The sequence below is a fragment of the Diceros bicornis genome, chromosome 7 (assembly GCF_020826845.1).
Source record: "Diceros bicornis minor isolate mBicDic1 chromosome 7, mDicBic1.mat.cur, whole genome shotgun sequence".
Classification (NCBI taxonomy): domain Eukaryota; kingdom Metazoa; phylum Chordata; class Mammalia; order Perissodactyla; family Rhinocerotidae; genus Diceros; species Diceros bicornis.
Genome location: NC_080746.1, coordinates 38,088,765 through 38,109,669, shown reverse-complemented (window position 1 = coordinate 38,109,669; position 20,905 = coordinate 38,088,765). Strand labels below are relative to the sequence as shown.

General features: G+C 37.9%; 1 protein-coding gene across 3 annotated transcripts in view; it reads right to left on the bottom strand.

Moving 5' to 3' along the window:
• The window catches only part of MTMR2 (myotubularin related protein 2), a 106,176-nt gene that overhangs the window by 65,957 nt on the left and 19,314 nt on the right, over nt 1–20,905 (bottom strand). The gene's annotated exons all lie outside the window — the stretch shown is intronic.

The window sequence follows — 20,905 nt, the reverse complement described above, 5'->3', positions numbered from 1 at the left end:
AGCTATCTTTGTACCTTGTACCTTTCCACCAAATCAAACTCTATATTTTTAACAAGCCTGTCTTAAATATTCACTTCTTCCATTATACTAGGTAATCACATTCTATAGTTACTTTTATTCCCTTAAATTACTGTAGAACTCTCCATACGTGATCACATACTGCCTTTTATTGTTTATTGATCTCAGGTATGTACATTTTGTCTCATCAACTAAATTTTAAGTATCCCAAGACGGAGAATTGTGTCTTTATTTTCCAAAACATCTACTTCACTTCCTGTTAACTGTTCAGTATACTGTTAACATGTATTATGTTTGTTAAATTCAAAAACACAGTGACAATATTCCTATGCCACAAACTGAATGATTTACATCATTTCCTTTTATCAGTAAAAGCAAGTTAAAATTATTCAAGGTAAGAAAAACCAATGATGGAAAAACCTCAAACACTGAAGCTTAAAGATCTGACTAAAAAATATATTTTTCTAAAGCTCCATTCCCAACTTATTAAAAGTCTTCCTCACACCAAAAGTCAAAATTTTTTCATTAGATAACATTTTTTTTGTGTGTGTGTGAGGAAGACCAGCCCTGAGCTAACATCCGATGCCAATCCTCCTCTTTTTTGCTGAGGAAGACTGGCCCTGGGCTAACATCCGTGCCCATCTTCCTCTACTTTATATGGGATGCCGCCACAGCATGGCCTAACAAGTGGTGCATCGGTGCGCGCCTGGGATCCGAATTGGCAAACCCCGGGCCGCCACAGTGGAGCACGCGCACTTAACCGCTTGCACCACCAGGCCGGCCCCTGAGATAATATTTAAATTCCACATTTCATTTTAAAATTTGTCTACCATAAACCTGCCTATAACAATAAATTATTTACACATGTGAAAATTACCTCCCCCAAAAGAAATTGTCACTTCATTTTTTTTATTTTTTTTCAGCTTTATTGAGGCATGATTGATAAATAAAAACTGTATATATTTAAGGTGTACAATATGATGTTTTGATATATGTATACACTGTGAAATGACTACCACAATCAATCTAATTAAAACATCCTTCACCTCACAGTTCTCTTTTTTTTGTGGTGAGAGCATTTGAGATCTACTCTCTTGGCAATTTCACGTATACGATAAGGTATTAGTTACCATAGTCACCATGCTATACATTAGGTCCCCAGAACTTAAGCACTTTATATCTGAAAATTTGTCCCTTTTGATCAATATCTCCTCATTTCCCTCTTATCAGATATATGGTTTAAAAATATTTTCTCCCATTCTGTAGGTTACTTTTTCACTTTATTGATTGTTTCCTTTGTTGTGGAAAAACTTTTTAGTTTGATGTAGTCCCACTAGTTTATTTTTGCTTTTGTTGCCTGTGCTATTGGTGTCAAAACCAAGAAACCAGTCTCAACACTAATGCCAAGGAGCTTTTCCCCTACATTTTCCTCTAGTTTTACAGATTCAGATCTTATATTTAAATGTTTAATCCATTTTGAGTTTTTGTGTATGGTGTAATATAAGGGCCCAATTTCATTCTTTTGCATGTGGACATCTATTTTTACTAACACCATTTATTAAAGAGTTTATCCTTTTCCCATTGTACATTCTGGAGCCCCTTTCAAAGATAAGTTGACCCTCATGTGTGGTTTTATTTCTGGGCTCTCCATTCCATTCCATTGGTCTATGTTTCTGTTTTTTATACCAGTACCATACTGTTTTGATAACTATAGCTTTGTAATACAGTTGAAAGTTAGGAAGTATGCCTTCAGCTTTGTTCTCCGTGCTCAAGACTGCTTTAGCTATCTGGGGTCTTTTGTGGTTCCATACTGATTTTAGAATTGTTTTTTCTGTGAAATATGCCATTGGAATTTTTATAGAGAATGTATTGAATCTGTAGATCACTTGGGGTAGCATGGACATTTTAACAAGATTCATTCTTCTAATACATTAACACGGAATAACTTTCCATTGATTTGTGTCTTCTTCAATTTTTTCCATCATTATTTATTTATTTTTTTTTTTGTGAGGAAGCTCAGCCCTGAGCTAACATCCATGCTAATCCTCCTCTTTTTGCTGAGAAGACCAGCTCTTAGCTAACATCTATTGCCAATCCTCCTCCTTTTTTTCCCCCAAAGCCCCAGTAGATAGTTGTATGTCATAGTTGCACATTCTTCTAGCTGCTGTATGTGGGACGCGGTCTCAGCATGGCGGGAGAAGCGGTGCATCGGTGCACGCCCGGGATCTGAACCCGGGCCCACTTAGCCGCTAAGCCACGGGGCCAGCCCCATCATTATTTATAGTTCTCTTTGTAAAGGTCTTTAACCTCCTTGGTTAAATTTATTCCTAAGTATTTTACTCTGTTTTGATGCATTGCAGTGGAATATTTTCTTAATGTCTTTTTCAGAGACTCTGTTGTTAGTGTATAGAAACACAACTGATTTCTGCATGTTGATTTTGAATCCTGCAACTTTCCTGAATTTGTTTATTAGTTTTAATAGGTTTTTGGTAGAGTTTTTATAGTTTTCCATGTATAAGATTATGCCATATGCAAAATGTTATGTATTTATACAATGTGAAAATCATCTCCCCCAAAAGAAAATGTCATTTAAACGGATGAAAATGGTATTCCACTGGGAACACTTCATAACATTTTTTTTTTAACGTGAACATCTCTTTATTTTATTAACTGTTTCAAAGTATGATAGTGGTTGTTATTTTTCTATATCCAAGAGTCCATAATATAATGCAATGGAGAAGTCATAAGAAATTCTATTATTTAGTTTCATAACGTAAGGAAAGAGAAATTGATAGCCTAAAAATGTTTTCTTCCTTTTTTTTGTAGCCAACTTCTGATTAATTAAATGCCATCTGCATTAAAATAACAAGTAAAATAATCAAACTTTAGGCACATTACTTTGACAAATATTGTTTGATGCCTACTCCATACATATACACACCCCTTTCTTTCCTCACTTTGATCATGGCAGTCTGTGCCCAGCCCAAGACGCCGTGCTTGCTTTTGGCTCTCTTGTGGCTAGGAGAACCATGTGACATAATTTTGGTCAATGAGATTTAAGGGGAAGTCTGTTAATGGTTATGGAAACCTTTTATTTTCTTAATAAATGGGAGCAGAAACGGCAGGGTAGCCCTTAACTTTGCCCACTTTCTCTCTCTTGCCTGGAACAAGAATGTAAAGTTTGGAAATACTGTACACATCTTGTAAACATGAACAACATGCTGGCCTGCTAAGGACAGGGAGCCAAACAACAGGAAGATCATAAAGTCCTTACAGTCTCGTGAGCAGCTGAATCCACACCAACAACTCCCTACTTCAGGAATTTTTGCTATGTAAAATAAATGAAATTCAATTGTTAAAATCACTGTAATCAAGTTTTCTGTTCTGTATAACCAAAACAATTCTAAGTGATAAAGCAATCAACACCTCATAAAGTCTATTTTGGACAAGTTCAAATGTACAACACTACTGTTTATGCATATGACCCTCTGGGAGAACAGAAAAAACACTTAAAGGCAATAAAACACAATTTAGAATTATGGGTGGTGTATTACCTAGAAAAATAATATTGACAGAGAATATCATAGCATGTACCACTAAGAAACCAAATGGTTCTTTAGAGCCCAAGTATGAAGTAAATAAATCCAAGAGAAAATAACAAACAAAACCAGGTTCTGCAACTAATACCTTGCAGTCTCAGATTCAAGAAGCAGTCTTTCGAGCAAAAATGTGGCAAACAGCCTTTAATTAACTTCTCTATCAGGCACACATAAACATGGGAAGATAGTATGATCTACAATGTTATATTTGAATAAGCACTAACATATATTTCAATATCACCAGTCTACAAAAGGTTTTAAACTCCAGAGAAGCAAAGAGGAGCTGGAGGGGCCAGAGGTGGGGATATATGATAGTACTGTTCTTGTGATTACCGCAGACACTTACAAATACACACACGCACACCAGCAAAACTACTGCAAGTTCTCCTGGTGTAAACATAAAGTGCTGCCCTTCGTGGCTACTGAAGGTGGCCACACATGCCCTAGAATGCAGAGCTCTATTTTCAGTAGTTATTTTTTCTTCTGTCATATGGGCTCTATGCATGCCTCTGATTGCCATGGCTACTGGTATAATACAATCTAATTTCCACTGCTCTTTTCTATTTCTCCCTTGCTCATCTTGAGCTCAAGCTCTCTATGGTTACCTTTTATGGACCGTTCCATAAACAAGCTCTGTATTTCTCTGAATTCATACCTTTGCTCATGCCATTCCAAAAGAGAATGCCCCTTTACTCCAATCTATTTATTAACATCCTACTTATTTCTTAAGACCCAGTTAAAAAGCTAGCTATTAGAAGTCTTCCCCAGGTCTTTCAGCTGGAACAAAATTCTCAGTCCTCTACACTTTAATAGACTTCTGTCTATATTCTTTAATTGCACTTAGCACTTTCCACATCAGACTAGAGCTCTTTGGTTACATGGCCACCTCCTTTTTAAATTATAAACTGCTTGAGAATAAGAATCTTGTAATTGACAAGGCACTTGAACTCGGAGCAATGCCTGCTAACCTCATCAAGTAACCAAATACCACTTCAGTCCTCAGTTTTCCCAGGCCCATAAAATTCACTATATAAACTTCAATTCAAACATTCCTGTTATCTTTGTCATCCTGAGCCCCTCTTCAAAAATGCCAGACCTTCTAGTCTGACTGCGTGTTTCCTCCATTCATTTGCCCTGTCCAAGTGTTCCTTCAACTACTAACTCTTCCTAAACTTATACTCAAATCTTTATTCCATAATGAATAAATTCCGTTATATTTTCAACAGAATTCTCCCCTCCACTTCTTTGCCCCAACCCCCATCTCCTCTGGAATCCACTTCCCTGCAGCCTTTTCTAGAGAAGAACATTGCTTCTCCCACATCTCACAAAGCCCAAAGGTGAAACCAGCATTTCCCCAGGCTCCACTCTCATGCTTCTACACTAGTATTACTTTTCCCATCTTCATATATAAAAGCCTTCTTCCTCTGAGGTTCATGGTATTTGGGTATACAACCACTCTGTTACTATCATCTACTCACCTTTTAATTACTCCTCCTCACTCACTAAAGACTTTCTAACCTGGCTCACTTTCTTCTCCAAAGCTGCTTCTTACTCCAAAGCTGCCATCATCATGAGAATTTTAATGTCCATAAGGATAAACTAGCTACACCTAGCTCAGAATTCCTCACTTTCTACATCCCTCATCCACATCCCCACTTTAGCAATGTGCTTCTGTAATGACACCCTGGACTTTATCATTTCTGAGAACTACTCAGCCTCTGTAATCTTAAACTCAAGGAAACCAATCTCTGACCACAGATGCTATCCTTTCCAAATATCTCACTTCCTTAACTTTCCCTTCATCTAATCTTCAAACTAGTGGAGACAACTCACCCCTCAACTCCTCGATTTGTCATTATCCTTCACACTTGACTGCTTTCCCTTTCCCCTTTCACTTCCTTCCCTATACAACCTGGAATGTATAGTGTAACATTTTATACTCTCTTGGCAAACTCTAAGTGTCCTTATATCCTTATCCATTGGTCACCATTGCCCTGTTAATCCCTAAATTCAGATCATTATAACTATCTACCTTCTCCTGTGCTAACGCTTGGCTACTAATGGAGGAAATCTTCACATTGGGGCCACTCACAGTTAGAAACATTAGCGAGGCCCAAGGAAGTGCTCAGTAGCACTCCCACTTCCCAAGTGGTTTCTCTAAACCATCACTATCTTTTCCCCAATCCTATCACATCCGGTCAATCTAAAGTCCTGTAGAGTCTAACTTCCCTATCATATCTTGAATGCATTGCTTTTTCTATCCTAATTTCTACTGTCTTACCTCAATACCTCTTCCCTGGACTACTGCAAATCACCTGTCTCCTTTCTCCTGCTCAGCCAATATACCATCCCAAACCAGTAGCAAGGTGATCTTTCACAAACAGATCTGACGTATCATTCCCTACTTACATCGTTTTTTTTATTAAGATGTAACTGACATATAACATTACATTAGTTTCAGGTGTAGAACATAATGATTTGATATTTGTATATACTATGAAATGATCACAATAGTCTAGTTAACATCCATCACCACACAGTTACATATTTTTTTTCTTCTGATGAGAACTTTTAAGATCGACTCTCTTAGCAACTTTCAAACAGACAATACAGTATTATTAACTACAGTCACTATGCTGTACATTATATCTCTATCACTTATTTATTTTACAACTGGAAGTTTACACCTTCTGACCACCTTCACTCATTTCTCCACCTCCCACTCCTTGCCTCTGGCAACCACCAGTTTGCTCTCTGTATCTATGGGTTCAGTTTTCGGTTTTGGTTTTTTTAGGGGTTTTTTAGATTCTAGATATAAGTGAGATCATACAGTATTTGTCTTTCTCTGACTTATTTCACTTATCATAATGCCCTCAACGTCCATCACGTTGTCACAAATGGCAAGATTTCCTTCTTTTTATGTCTGAATAATATTCTAGTGTGTGTGTGTGTGTGTGTGTATATACATATATATATATCACATTTTCTTTATCCATTCATCCATTGATGGACACTTACGTTGCTTCCATGTCTTGGCTACTGCAAAAATTGCTGCAATGAACATAAAGGTGCATTTATCTTTTCAAGTTAGAGTTTTTGTTTTCTTCAGATAGATACACACAAGTGGAATGGCTGGATCATATGATAGTTCTATTTTTAATTTTTTGAGGAACCTCCAAACTGTTTTCCATAGTGGCTGCACAAATTTACACTCTTACCAATAGTGCACAAGGATTCCCTTTTCTCCACCTCCTCACTAACACTTATTTCTTGTCTTGTCTTGTCTAGACATCTAGAATGTCTAGCCATTCTAACAGGTGCGAGGTGATATCTCATTGTGGCTTTGATTTGCATTCCCTGCTTAAATCTTCAGTGATTCCTCATTACCTACAGAATCGATCCCAAACTCCTTAGCATAACACTTGAAGTCTTCCATGATCTGGCCCTTGTTCTACATTTCTAGCTGTAGCTTTTACTCATCTGAAGCCATGGGGAATGGCTTGCAGATACCCTAAGTTTTCCAGCCATTTCATGCCTCTGTTGCCTCTGCTAACCCTGCTGTCTTTGCCTGTAACGTCCTTCATACACTTCCGTGTCCTCTTCGCCCCATCCATCTTGTATGCACAATTACTTCTTCCTTTACTGTGCAATGTATGTATTTGTATCATAATATCTCTAACACTTCATTGCATTTACTCATTTACAGGCTCCTCCTCTCAGATATTTTTGATCTTGTTCACTATTTCAAGATTCTTTCTTTACCACAGATCATTTCCCCACCTTTCTCACAATGAAACATGTAAAGTGTTTAAGAAAGAATATGTGACACATGTAAGTGTTATTTATGACAACTGAGTATTATCGCGCATATATTACTCCAAGTCAGATTAGCTGCATAAATAAAATTATAATGGGAAAGCTGATGTTTCATTCACCTCTCATTAATATTACTTTCAGTTGTGACATATTACAAGTGAGAATACAAATACCCCCCAATGACTGTACCCACAGATTTACTGGTAGGGGAAAAAACAGCAAGAACTACAATTAAAGACCTGGCTGGTATTTACAAAATAAGAAATTGTGTTTCTTGGACAGTATTATGTTAGAAGTATTAGAAAAATGAATATTATTCCTACTATAGAAGCATGTGTGTTGGCATTGTAAACGCAGTTTAAAAATGAAGGCTGTCATCGCTATAGACTGAATTCTGTCCCCCCCCCCCACTAAATTCTTATGTCGAAGCTCTAACCCTCAGTGTGATTGTAACTGGCGATATGGCTTTTAGGAGGTTAATTAAAAAGTTAAATGAGGTCATAATGGTGGGGTCCTAATCCAATAAGATTAGTGGCCTTATAAGAAGAGGGAGAGAGTAAGCCTTCTCTCTTGCTCTCTCTCTCTCTCTTCATACACACACGGAGGAAATATCATGTGAGGACACAATGAGAAGGCAGCGATCTGCAAGCCAGTCAAAGAGAGTCCTCACAAGAAACTGAATTGGCTTTGATCTTGGACCTCCCAGTCTCCAGAACTGTGGGAAATAAATTTCTGTTGTTTAAGCCACCCAGTCTATAGTACTCTGGAAGTAAGCCTGAGTTGACTAATACAGTCCTAGAAGACGAAAGTCATGAAAGGAGTTTCTCTTGGATTTACGAGTAAAACTGATAATATAAAAAAAATTTTTCTATACAAAAAAAGCACAAAAGTTCTAAAAAGTACTAAAAAGGACATGACAGTCCTACTGGAAGAGACCTAATCGTGTCATCAATAATAACTGTTCACTGAGAAAAATGTGAATAGAAATTGAATGTTCATTTTGCCTATCACTGTTTTCCACTGAACTACATTTCCCAAAACTATTTATCCCAACTTGCACAAAGTAATTTCCACGAAGAAACAGTTTTATATTTTTCCTTTTTCCTCTCTTCCTTTCTGTCACATTGAATATGATTTTTATTCCCCATTTTCACGTCTCACTCTAGCTCAATAAGCCTTGGCTGAAAAAAGCCAGAATCAGCTCATACCTGGATTCATTCAGAGATGTTAGTCTCATCACTTTCTAATATATTATATTCAAATCTACAAGCATAATTTTCTTCAAGCATTGCTCCAACAATTCCTTAGCACTTACATTATGATGAAGGTTCTTACACTGGCACGCAATTGCCTCCAAATCAAATTAAATCCCACAATAGCTTTCAGAGCTTCAAGGTTCTCCACCATACCTAACTCTAGCTCAAGCTTACATTCCACTCCAGCTAGACAAACCTGTTCCTTGCCACTGATCATGAGAATCAGACTCTTCTTACTTTCTACTTTGAATACCTTTTAATGTCGTCTCCAAACTGCCTTCTCTTCTGACCAGCTGTGCTTTTTAACCACCTAAAATTTCTCTTGAAGGTTCATTTTCCTCAAGGAACCAGTTCTAAGCCATTCCTACTGGCTCCTTCCAATAAGTCTAGTCATTCCAACACCTTTGCATTTGTATTCAGTTACAGTCATGCTTACATTGATGTACTATGTTTATACTGATTCGTTTTTTTTATATTGATTCATTATATAGTACACATATTCCTTTAGAAAACGTTAATAATTACCAAATCCTTACTATGTACAAAACACTGGGTTATAGAACAGCCTCTGCCCTTGAGATTTCAGCCTATAAGAGAAATTATACTACACAAGCACATCAGTAATACCATGAGAGGTACAAACAAGGGCCAGGAGAAAAAACTCAAAGGTAACGGCAGTAATTCAAGGATTAGAGAAAGTAAGAAATACATTAAGTTCAACCATTTGAAATTGCTATTTTGTAGGTAAAATGGTCAAATATCAACTATTCCATATGACTCAACATATTCAAATGAAGGAGACAGAAAAAATTTAGCTGGGCCTTTAAGGATGGTGAGGCACAGATCAAGGCTTTACAAATCAGAAGTGCGCGCGCACACACACACACACAGAAATTTTTAAAAAAGAACTTGGGAGAGTATATGGCATATTTTGTGAATAATAAGCAGTTTACTCAAACTAACAGATAAAAAGTTAAAAAGGTAGCCTGGTGCTAGATCACTGAGAATCTTAAACGCCAGACTTAAAAGCCTTGCTAGGAAAAGGGAAGGAGCTCACAATGACACACCTCGCCACACCCTCAAGGGTGGCTAGAGTCAAAAGACAGACAATAACAAATGTTAGCAAACATGTGGAGAAACTGGAATCGTCCCACATTGCTGGTGGGAATGTGAAATGGTACAGCCACTTTGGAAAACAGGCTGGCAGTTCCGTCAATGGTGAAACAGAGTAACCAAATGACCCAGGAATTCCACTCCTAAATATACACCCAAGAGAAATGAAAACATGTCCACACATAAATGCACACGAATGTTCATAGCAGCATTAGTCACAATAGCCAAAAAGTTGACACAAGCCATGGCATTCCTCTGCTTGAAATCTCTCAAGAGCTCCCCACTGCTCTTATGTTACCCGAGGCTCAAGTCGTTACATGATCTGCTCCCTGCCTCCTTCTCCAGCTTCCTCTTGTGCATCTCTCTCCTCCCTTGCTCACCTCAATCCAACCACAGTGGCCTTCTTTGAGATCCTTAAACAAGCTGGCCCCTCTGCAGGGAGCCTGATTCTGCCAATCTCCTTCTTGACTTTAGTTCTCCTAAGACTACAAACTCCAAGAAGAAATAATCATGTTAATTTCACTTATTGTTCTATTCCTAGGACCTAGCATGGTGCCTGACATAGAGCAGGCACTCAGGAAATATTCGTTGAATTAATTAATGAGTGAAAGAATGAATGAGAATGATCAAAAGAATGGATTATTCTAATCAAATTCATCAGAGGCCATGACTAGAACATCCAAGATAAAATGAAAAAGAAACTTGGTAAAGGGGGAGAGAAAGGGCAGAATAGGGGTAGGGGAAGACAAACAGTTATTGTTTGTATATTATTTTACATACCATATATAGCGTCCTATTGCCATTAAAAAATTTCTTAGGACACTGGGGTAAACATTTCTTTAAAGAGGCTATTAAGTGATTGATAAATAATCCTTAAACAACTGGTGGGAATTGGTTTTTGACTATTTGTTATTTCCACTGGGATGGTTAAAGAAAAAGCAGTTGGGAACTGAGAAACCAGGATTTTAGTCCTTCTAACTAACAGCAGTATCCTTGGCCAAGTGACTTAATCCCCACTCCCCATTACAGTTTCATTATCTGTGAAAAGTACCAATTACACTATTTTAGTGGTTAGCTTTCTGGTGGTTGTTTACCTCTTTGAGAATCTCATGAAAGCTATTCCCTGAATTGCTTACAATGTCAGGGACTTTAAGGTTAAGAACCCTGGCCTAGATGATCCCTTTTAGTTCTAATGCAATCCAGGGCTTCTGAAATAAGTATTCTACCATCTGTAATATTCATATAACATGTAGATGAATATTGAAACATTGAATCGACTGTCCATATTTATGACTGTCCATAAATATGTGTATGTGTTTGTCTATATATATTTTCTAATTATGTAATCACAGCCTTAGTCTTGAATATGAAGACTCAAAGACTAAACAGAAATATTCCAATCTTGTATTTCTTACAATAAAGTCTTTAAGAGAATATTTATGTATAATAAAGTCAAATGGTACAATAGCTACACTTATTTCAGGAGCTCTGGCTATCACTGTGTAAATTTAACACCCTGCTTATAGATAAATAGAAATGACATCCTATCAAGAAATATAAGCCATATTTTCTTTAAATATTTTCATATTAAGTGATTTTACCAGAAACTATATCTATCTTTTAAGTACACTTGAAAAATGTTCTAACTTATCTAAATAATAATTACATTTCAAATGTCTTACATTTCAAAATATACCTGGGGAGAGAGCCCCTAAAATATATATGTATGGTTGGCTCAGTAACTCCTCTCTCTAAATAAATAATTTCATCAGACTGAACTGGAACAAAGGAATATAAACTCAATTGACTCAGGAACATCATCCCTGCCACTGCCCGACACAGTTATGTTTCCCAGGCTTGTTATTCTGTGATTTGCACACTTACTCGAACTTTGTGACCTCAGTACACTGGAACTCATTATTAGCTTTAGCAGCCTGACTCATTTGAAGTACTTCTCTGCCAAGGTGAAAAATGAAAATGCATGACTTGGAATAATCTTGGCACTTGCATTTCTGACAGCACAATCATTTTTCTTTCAAACACCACATGTGGTTTTCCTTCACAAGTCTCTTTCCAAATATGCAGACCATATTCCATTTCTTAAGAGTTTAGCCACTTTCCACATTACAGCAAACTGTCTATCCTCACTAGCTCCATTTTCTCAGGACTCACTCACTCGTTAATCCTTTGCAATCTGGCTTCTGCCCCAATCAATCCCCTAAAAATAGCTCTTTCTATAATTACTAATGACCTGATTATAAAAAAATAATGGTCTTTTCTCAGTTCTGATACTATAAATTCTCATCTCCATTCATTAGCATATTATTTTGGTTATCCTATATCTCAGTTTAATTTCATCAATACTCTCGAGCACCTATTATATGTAAGATATTACTGTTCCAGGAACTCCTAAAGATACAGAGATACATAAATAACACAGGGTTGCTGTTCTAGTGAGCTTTCACTCCAATGCACTTAATACAAGTACAGAAAAAACACAACAAAACATAAAATATGAAAAATGAATGAGAGAGAAATAAAGCACTTGGGGGTTTAGAAATTAAAAAGCTCATATACAGCTTTAATTTAGGGGCTCAAGAAAGGTTTTAAGGAAGAGGTGGTGTTTCAAGTTAGCCAGAATATAGAAGAGTTCAACACCTTCTCATCAATTTCAATTTCACTAAGCAAAAGAACAGCATAAAAAAAAACAAAGAAGTGGAAAATTCAGGGCATATTAAAGCTATTGTAAGAGGTAGACCACTTTAGTTGGAGTATAGGGTACTTGTAAGGCACAATCAGAAATAAGCCTGAAAAGATAGGTTTTGATTAGACTACAGTAGGTTCTAAAAAATAAGTTAATATTTAGATATTTAGTTCTGAAAGCAGTGAGAAGCCACTAAAAGCTTCTGCATTTTAGGAAGACTACTTTAACAATATGTCGAAGAATGGATGATAAAAGTAAAAAATCTGTTAGACCTCCTCAAGTCAGAGATACTAAGAGCCTAAACTAGCCATAAAAACGAAACAGGAGTGGATACAGGGGACAAAGTGGAGACAGAATCAACAGAACTTGGCAACTGACTTGATATGATGAGAATGGGAGAGAAAAGGGTCAATATACGATCCCAAGTCTTGCTGACTAAGAAACCAGTGTGCCAAATTAGAAGGCAAACAAGAAAAATAGGTAGTTTTGTCACCAACTAGGTGCCTCCAGAAACTCAAAGGTGGGTTTGGAAGCAATTAACTGTTTTTCCAAGTTGTTTCTTTCCTTTTTTATGTTAAGGAGATGTAACTACCAGCCATCCTGAAACTGACCAACCAAGACACTCAAGGCAGATGTACCCACGAGCCATCCTGAAACTGACCAAGCCTCACCACAAGAGCTATGCCCATGACCTTTGCCTCATGTTTAACGCAGGGATCTCTTCAGGAGGAGCTTAGGCCTTATTATGTGGAAACATGTTCTTCAGCTGATGAACAAGCGAATACCCACCTCTCCCTTCTGAATATTCATTCCCCAACTAAATATAAGTTCCTCCTTCCCTTTGTTCAGGGATGCCATGACTTTGGAAATGATTCCTCATGGCCTCCTATTTGCTGCAAATACACTTTACTTTGTGAGACAACTTCCACTGGTGTAGAGTCTTATTTAACTCACCAGGAGGCGAGCCCATTTCATTCGGTATCAGTTTGGGGAGCTGATGAGGTCTTAGAACTTTTAAGACTGAGGTAGCATTAAGGCATCCACGGGGAAACATGTAGTACTCCACGCTGTAGTAAGTCAAAGGATTTTAAACTTGACCTGATCATGCATTTGTTTGTTCATTCATTCATTCAGGTAATGTTGATTTACTGCTTACTTTGTGTCAGATGACTGCACTGTGAAGATACACGTGATACAGCAATATTAGATATGCTCCCAAATTATAGCCTCATGGGAGAGGTAGACTCCTATTTAACTATGAATCTGTGATGAATGCCATAAGAATGGTTAAAAAAAATACTACAGTAGAATAGAGAAGGATTGAATATCACTGAGAAAGATTGAGGTAGACTTGAAAAATATGTCATTTTTTACAGACGTTGGCCTGTTTGGTTTGATGGACATTTGATGGTAGAGTAGAAGAGTAAAAACATGTCAGACAGAGAACGGCGTAAGGAAATAGATTATTTGGGGAAACCTATGTGACAGGGCTTTGTGGATCATAGGAGGGGTAGAGGCAAGAAAGGCTGAGCTATGTTCTATGAAGGAACCATAGAAATCAGGGTTCTATGATGGATACTATGATAAGAGTTCAGATCCTATTCTGTAGGCACGGGAAGCCATCAAACATTTCTCAGCAAAAGCGTTATATAATTAGTCCTATGTGCAGAGAGATATTCTGCTGGAGTTACGGAGCATCAATTTGGGGAAAAATTCTAGAGGAAGTTAGATTAGTTAATAGACTATTGAACTAAATCACTTAATAGACAATTGGAATAGGTCGCATAATGACAAAGATAGGAAATAACAGAAGAAAGAGAAAGTCTGAATAGGGTATGTGGAAATATGCAATAGATTTTGATGTTGTTGAATTTGAGGTTCTTGCAAAACATCAAAGTGGATGTGTTCATCAAGTGGAAGTATAAAACTTTTCCAGTTTTGACATTCCCTGGAGAGGTTATATCTAGGTGATAACTAAATTCATCAAACTGAATCATGTAGCCCAGGGACAGGATATAAAGCAAGAAGAGATCTGAGATTTAGTGAATGGAACTACATTCATTTTCATAGAATAGAGACTGAAGGTAGAAGTCTAGAAAAAAATGGTCAGAGAGATGGAAGAATCAAGAGAAAAGTTTAGTGAAAGCCAAAAAAAGTGTTTCAAAATAGGTAGTTAATAGTATGTAATACTACAGAGTAGTCAAGGAAAATAAGAAAAAACTCAAATGGATTTATTAATAAGATATGTTAAATCTATTACTATGTAATAGGATCTATACAATGTTTTAGAAACAATAATCTAATATGAATGAAAAAATGGAGGTAATGAGGCATGGACTGCCTCAACTTCTTGCCCCTCTCTCAATAAACTTATCTGGATCCAAACCCACTCTCTTTCTTTCTATTTAGATGATGATACGTCCCTTCTCGGGTTCAAAGCCAGTCCTTCTTCCTGCTCTTCCTGGTCTTCATCTTGCCCCATCCAGTCGCCTTTGGGAGGGGAGGCTGTAGGGTGGGTGTGGGTGGGTGTGTATTATGTATGCACAGGCTTTACACAACACCAGACATTTAGTGGGAACTCAATAGTGATTTGCTGAATCTCTGTCAGAATCATCAACACATTTCAATTCTACCCTCAACTACACTTAATACTGCTTTCTGGATGTCATTAATGACCTCAGGAACACACCCAGGGGCCTTGTTTCTCTCAGCTCTTGCTCTCCTTAACCTCTCTGCAATATCTGATACTACTGTCACCGCCTCCCTCATAGGATTCTTTTCTCTCTAAACTTCCGCTGTCATTAAAATTTAATTTACATTAAAATTTCTTTACACCCTTTCCTTCTCTAGGTTCTTTTCTTCCACTTGCCCTCTAAATATAGATTTTCTTGAAAGTTCTGTTCTCTGTACTCAATCTCTCTGAAATATCATGGATTCTCACTGCTTCAGTTATCACCTCTGTGCAAATGATTTTCAAACATATCTTTAGTCTTCTCAGTCCCACATTCACAAATACTTACCACTAGTACCATCTGGCCCCACCCTCTCTCTGCAGCGCTATTTCTCACTCTGATCCTGCTTGGCTACTGCCCATACCTTACGATGACACTCAGCTATATAGTAAGTAACCAGAATTACATCAAATAATATTTTTTAAAATTGTTCCTTTCAAATGCAAGTATAGCCATCAGTTAACCAACTATTCTGATAGTCAGCCAGTAAATTACAGAATATTATAACTTTCAAGGACCCGAGATCATTCTAGTGAAACTCCCCTCGTTTACAGATAAAGTGCAACCCAAAGAAGTGAAGTGAATGATTTGAAATATACCAAAGTCGTGGCAGAGCCAGATATAGAATCAGGTCCCCTTTTGACTAAATGACATTGCTTCTGATATGGAGTACAGGATCAAAAGGAGAAATACCCTCAGGATGCTTATTATCTAACTGAGGAGATAAAACACACACACACACACACACACCACACACACACACACACACACACACACACACACACACACACACACACACACACACACCCCAATACTTCTATCACATAAGCTCACTGTATGAGGATGAAATTCAGCTGAGACCAGTCAGGGAATGCTCCCTGGAGAAGATAAAGCTGAACTGGATTTGGAAGTAGGTTAAGAATAGGACTACTAGAAAGCAGTACCTTTAGGCCTGTTTCCCATAATTTTTTTTTTTAAGTTTTTGGACAATGAACACACAGAACATATTCTATATAAGAAGACTGGATTGTTAATTAAATCTCCCATTCATGGGCCGGTCTGGTGGCATAGCGGTTAAGTTCACACATTCTGCTTTGGCGGCCGGGGGTTCGCTGGTTCAGATCCTGGACCCCGGGTGCAGAGCAACTCACCACTCATCAAACCATGATGAGGCACCGTCCCATATAGAAGAGCTCCATCTCTACAACTACAATACACAACTATGTACTGGGGCTTTGGGGAGAAAAAAGAAAAAGAAGACGACTGGCAACAAATGTTAGCACAGGGCCAATCTTCCTCAAAAAACAAAGAAAAAGAAACTTAAAAACAAAATTTTTTAAGTTAAAAAATTTCCCATTCAGAATTCAGTATGAATCCAAGTGATATTGTAGGTTCTGAAAGTAAATGAAGATAAGGCTCCAATGACAATCTGATACATTATCTCACAAAATGTTACTGTTCTTGACTCCTCATCTATTTTACTGTTTAAGACTGCTTCATTTCCTTTTACTCCACTACCCACTAGTGATGTGACTTTGGGCAGGATGCTCTACCTCTCTGAGTCTCAGTTTCTTTATGTGTAAAATGGAGAAGAAAAACTCTACCTCATATAATTGGTTATTTATTCAGCTCCTGGTGTTCCAAATAAGGTCACTCATTCCCCCCAATCCCCAGCCTCCATCAGCAGGAGTTTAAGAAAGGGCATCAGAAATCCAAGTGCTCTAGAGAAGTAAGACTGTCTCTCCATCTCTCCCCTGGCCTCCTCAACACCACTGGCAAAAGTGAAGAGAAGACCCCAGAATTGTGAGTGATCCCTGCAGGACCTCACTGTTCCCTCCCCCTCAATACTCACAGTCTCACCACACTCTATCTTAAAAACTGTAAAGACTAACTTCATTATACTCTTTATCTCTGTTTTCAACAGTTCCTGCAAGAAGTCAGAACTACCAGACTCTAATCCCCTCTTCTGATCCCATTTTCCATTCACCCCCCAACTCCTGTGCTTCTGGATTTCAAGGTCAATCATCAGCAAAATATCCTCTACTCTCTCTCTTAACTGGTCTTTTTACCATTGACTCTAACTAAAGCCTGGTTTTCCCCTGAGGACACTGCTCTCCCTACAGCTCTTTCAAATGGCAAAATAAGCCCTCTTACTTTCTATCCTACACCCCTCTCCCACCACTGGACCTGCAAATTGGGCCTTGTTCCTCATTGCCACTTTCAGACTATTCTTCCTCTCCATGTCTAAAAACCTCAATCATGTCATCACACTATATCACCCTCTACTCCTCCCTGTTGAAGTCATTTACCAATCTCTAAGTCACTCTCCCTCATTCCTTGAAGAATTAGCTTCAGGCTCACCATCATTTTTTCTAATATTAATACAATTGCCATAATTCTTATTGATTTCAATATCCATGTAAATGAGCATTCCAACACCTGGCCTCTCAGTTCCCTGACCTCCTCTTATCCAATAATCTTGTCCTCCACTCTACCTCAGACCATGATCATACCCTAAACACTGGCATTACCAATTAACTGACCTTCTTAATTTAAATTTCAAACATTCTACTGTCTGCCCACCAGCTCATTCTCTCTAGTACCCTAGCCAACATATTTAATTGTTCAATTCCACCAAGACCTTCATTGTTCCTACTGCCTTTCATTGTCTCTATTTCATGACCTTACTTCTCTCTTTCCCCAATTCACTCAATTCCATAACTTGTAATTACAATCACTCCCTTGCCCCTTGCTTTTTCATGGTACTAACCTGGCAACACCCAAATGCTAGTTAAGCCACTCTCTGCCTACTCCAGACCTGCACCCATACAGCTGAATTAGTCTAGAGAAAAATACACAACCATACAGCCTGGACTCACTCTGAATTCATGATCATTTACCTCAACCAAGTCCTTAATACTGCCCAGCAATCATACATTTCCCTAGTCCATATACTCTCCCATTCTTCTAGACAACTAATTCATACGTCTTTTCTTTCTTCACCCTCTACCACCCTCTCCTCCTGAATTTTAGTAGGTGATCTAGATTCCCATAGCACTGAAAAATATAGAAGTAATCAAAGAAGATCTTCCACAGGCTTCCCCAATCACAACCTATGTGCATCTGTGCATATGTACTCTGCCTTCCTTTCTCTTACTGTGGAAAAATAGTACATACTCCCATCTAAAGCCAGCTCCTCCACTAACTTCCACCTCCTCTCATCTTCGCAAGAAAATCTCTCCAGCAATTCTTCCCTCTGGCTCCTGCATCATAAAACTTTCCCTCTCTATTCAATCATTCCAACCAGCATAGAAACACATATTTTAACTCACTGCTTCCAATTTCTCACCTCTCATTCTCTCTTGAACCCAGTTCCATTAGGCCAACGAAAATGTTAAAAGTCATCAAGAACCTCCAATCTGCTAAACTCAGTTGCCAGTACTTAGTCCTCATCTATCAGCAGCATCCGACATAGTTGATCCTTCCTCCTTGAAACACTTTCTACCCTTGGCTTCCAAAACACTATATACTCTTATGGCTACCTCACTAGCCACTAGCCACTCTCTCTCAGGTCTCCTGTAATGATTCTTTCTCATCTTCTTAACCTCCTTGGAATGCCCCTGAACTCTCAGTCCTTAGATCTCTTATGTTCTCTATGTACACCTCTGCTCCTTAATAACCTCATTCAGTCTCACAGCTTTAATATCTTTAAGTTGATGAACCCAAATTTATAGCGCTATCACAGACTTCTCTCTTGAATTCCAGATTCCAATAACCTATTTAATACCTCCAGATGGACAGCTACTATGCCCAAAACCAAACTACTGTTCTTCTTCCTGAAACCAGCTCTAACACCTTAGTAAATGGTAATTCTATCCTTCCTCATCTTCTTGGGCCAAAAACTTTGCAGTCATCTTTGACTCTTCTATTACACTATAGGTTCAATCAGTCAGGAAATCCTAATGGTTGCACCTTCAAAACATGTCCAGCATCCAACCACTTCTCTCTACTTCTTCAGCTACCACTATAATCTCCCTCCTGGATGATTCCAATAGCCTATAAACCAGTCTCCTTGCTTCTACATCCTAGTCTGTTCTTAACACAGCAGCCAGAGAGATCCTTTTGAAACATCTGATTTAGTCACTCCTTAGCAAAAAACCTTCCACTACCTTCCCATCTCACTCAGAATAAAAGCCCAAATCCTTAAAATGCCCTAAAGGCCTTTCACAATCTGTCCCCACCCTTACCTCTTTGATCTCATCTTCTACTATTCTCCCTTTTGCTCCCTTGCACTATAACCATACAAGACTTCTGGCTGTTCCTCCAACACATCAGGCAAGTTTCCACTTCAGGATCTTTATATCTTCAGTTATCTCTAACTCTCTTCTCCTAAATATTCCCCTTTTTCCTTCACTTCCTTCAGCGTTCTTGCTCAAATGTTGCCTTCTTAGTGAGACCTTCCCCGGCCATTTTATTTAAAATTGCAAACAATTCCAAATTCACCTCCTCATTCTCTATCCCCTTTCCCACTTTATTTTTCCCAGAGCACTTATCACTATCTGATATACTTTTTGTTTTACTTATCTTCTGTCTCCTCCACTTAGTTAATACTTACTGAGCGCTTACCATATGCCAGAAATAGTGCACATACTTACAAAGATCAAATAAAATAATGCAGGCAAAAAGTTCAGCACATTACCTGACAAACAGAAACACCAAAACAATGTAAACTATTATTTTTACCTAATGGAGGCTGGAACAGGACACCTCCTACCGCCACCAGAGAACTCCAGTTTATCAGAATGAAGTAAACACGGGACTGGAATTAAAACAAATGAGACTCTACCAATTTGACCCTTAAAGAAACAAGGAGCTAAATTACCCATAATCAAATAGTCTCTGCCAGGGAAAATTTAATACAATTTATTTAAAACCAGACAAGCAAAAATAACCTCTAGAAAAGGAAATTTCATATTTCCCCTCTAGCAACTGGTTCCAATTATTAAATCATTGTTGGAAACATACCTCCTTTCTGCTTTCATCGCAAATGCTGTGTACTATTTTACTTCATGACCAAAAAAGGATGTCTACAGTTAAGTGTTTAATAGTGGACTATTATATGTAACCATATTAAAAACCATCTTCACAATATGAAGCAAGGGACACTTTGGCAAATGCTTACACATAGATAAACTGCTCTCCCACTCCAATTACGTTATGTAAGTTTAAGCTACGAGAAGAGAAACAAAAATTAGGTCTCATAAATCATGGAAAGTCATTTAGCCTCTCAGAGGCTCAATCTCATATTGCAAAGTAGGGAAAAAAATACTTGCTCTTCTTATCTCACTTGATAGTTATAAAGACCAAGTGAAAATACTGTCTACACAGTAAGATTCTTTTATATATAAACATTACTGCTAAATAAAAGTGGAAGAAAGAAAGAGGCCAGCATCCTGCAACTGAAAATGTACAATGTGGAAAATGAAGTTACTGTTAAAACCTTAAAGACTTAAGTTTAAAGCAAGAAACCAATATGTACGGGGCTATCTAAGAAACAAGGCATCTTCTCAGGAAGACTTTCTAGATTAACTCCATTCCTCCTGGATGACTGCCTGGATATATGCCCCCCTCAACACGTTCATCTTTAATTCCTATCTACATCTTACT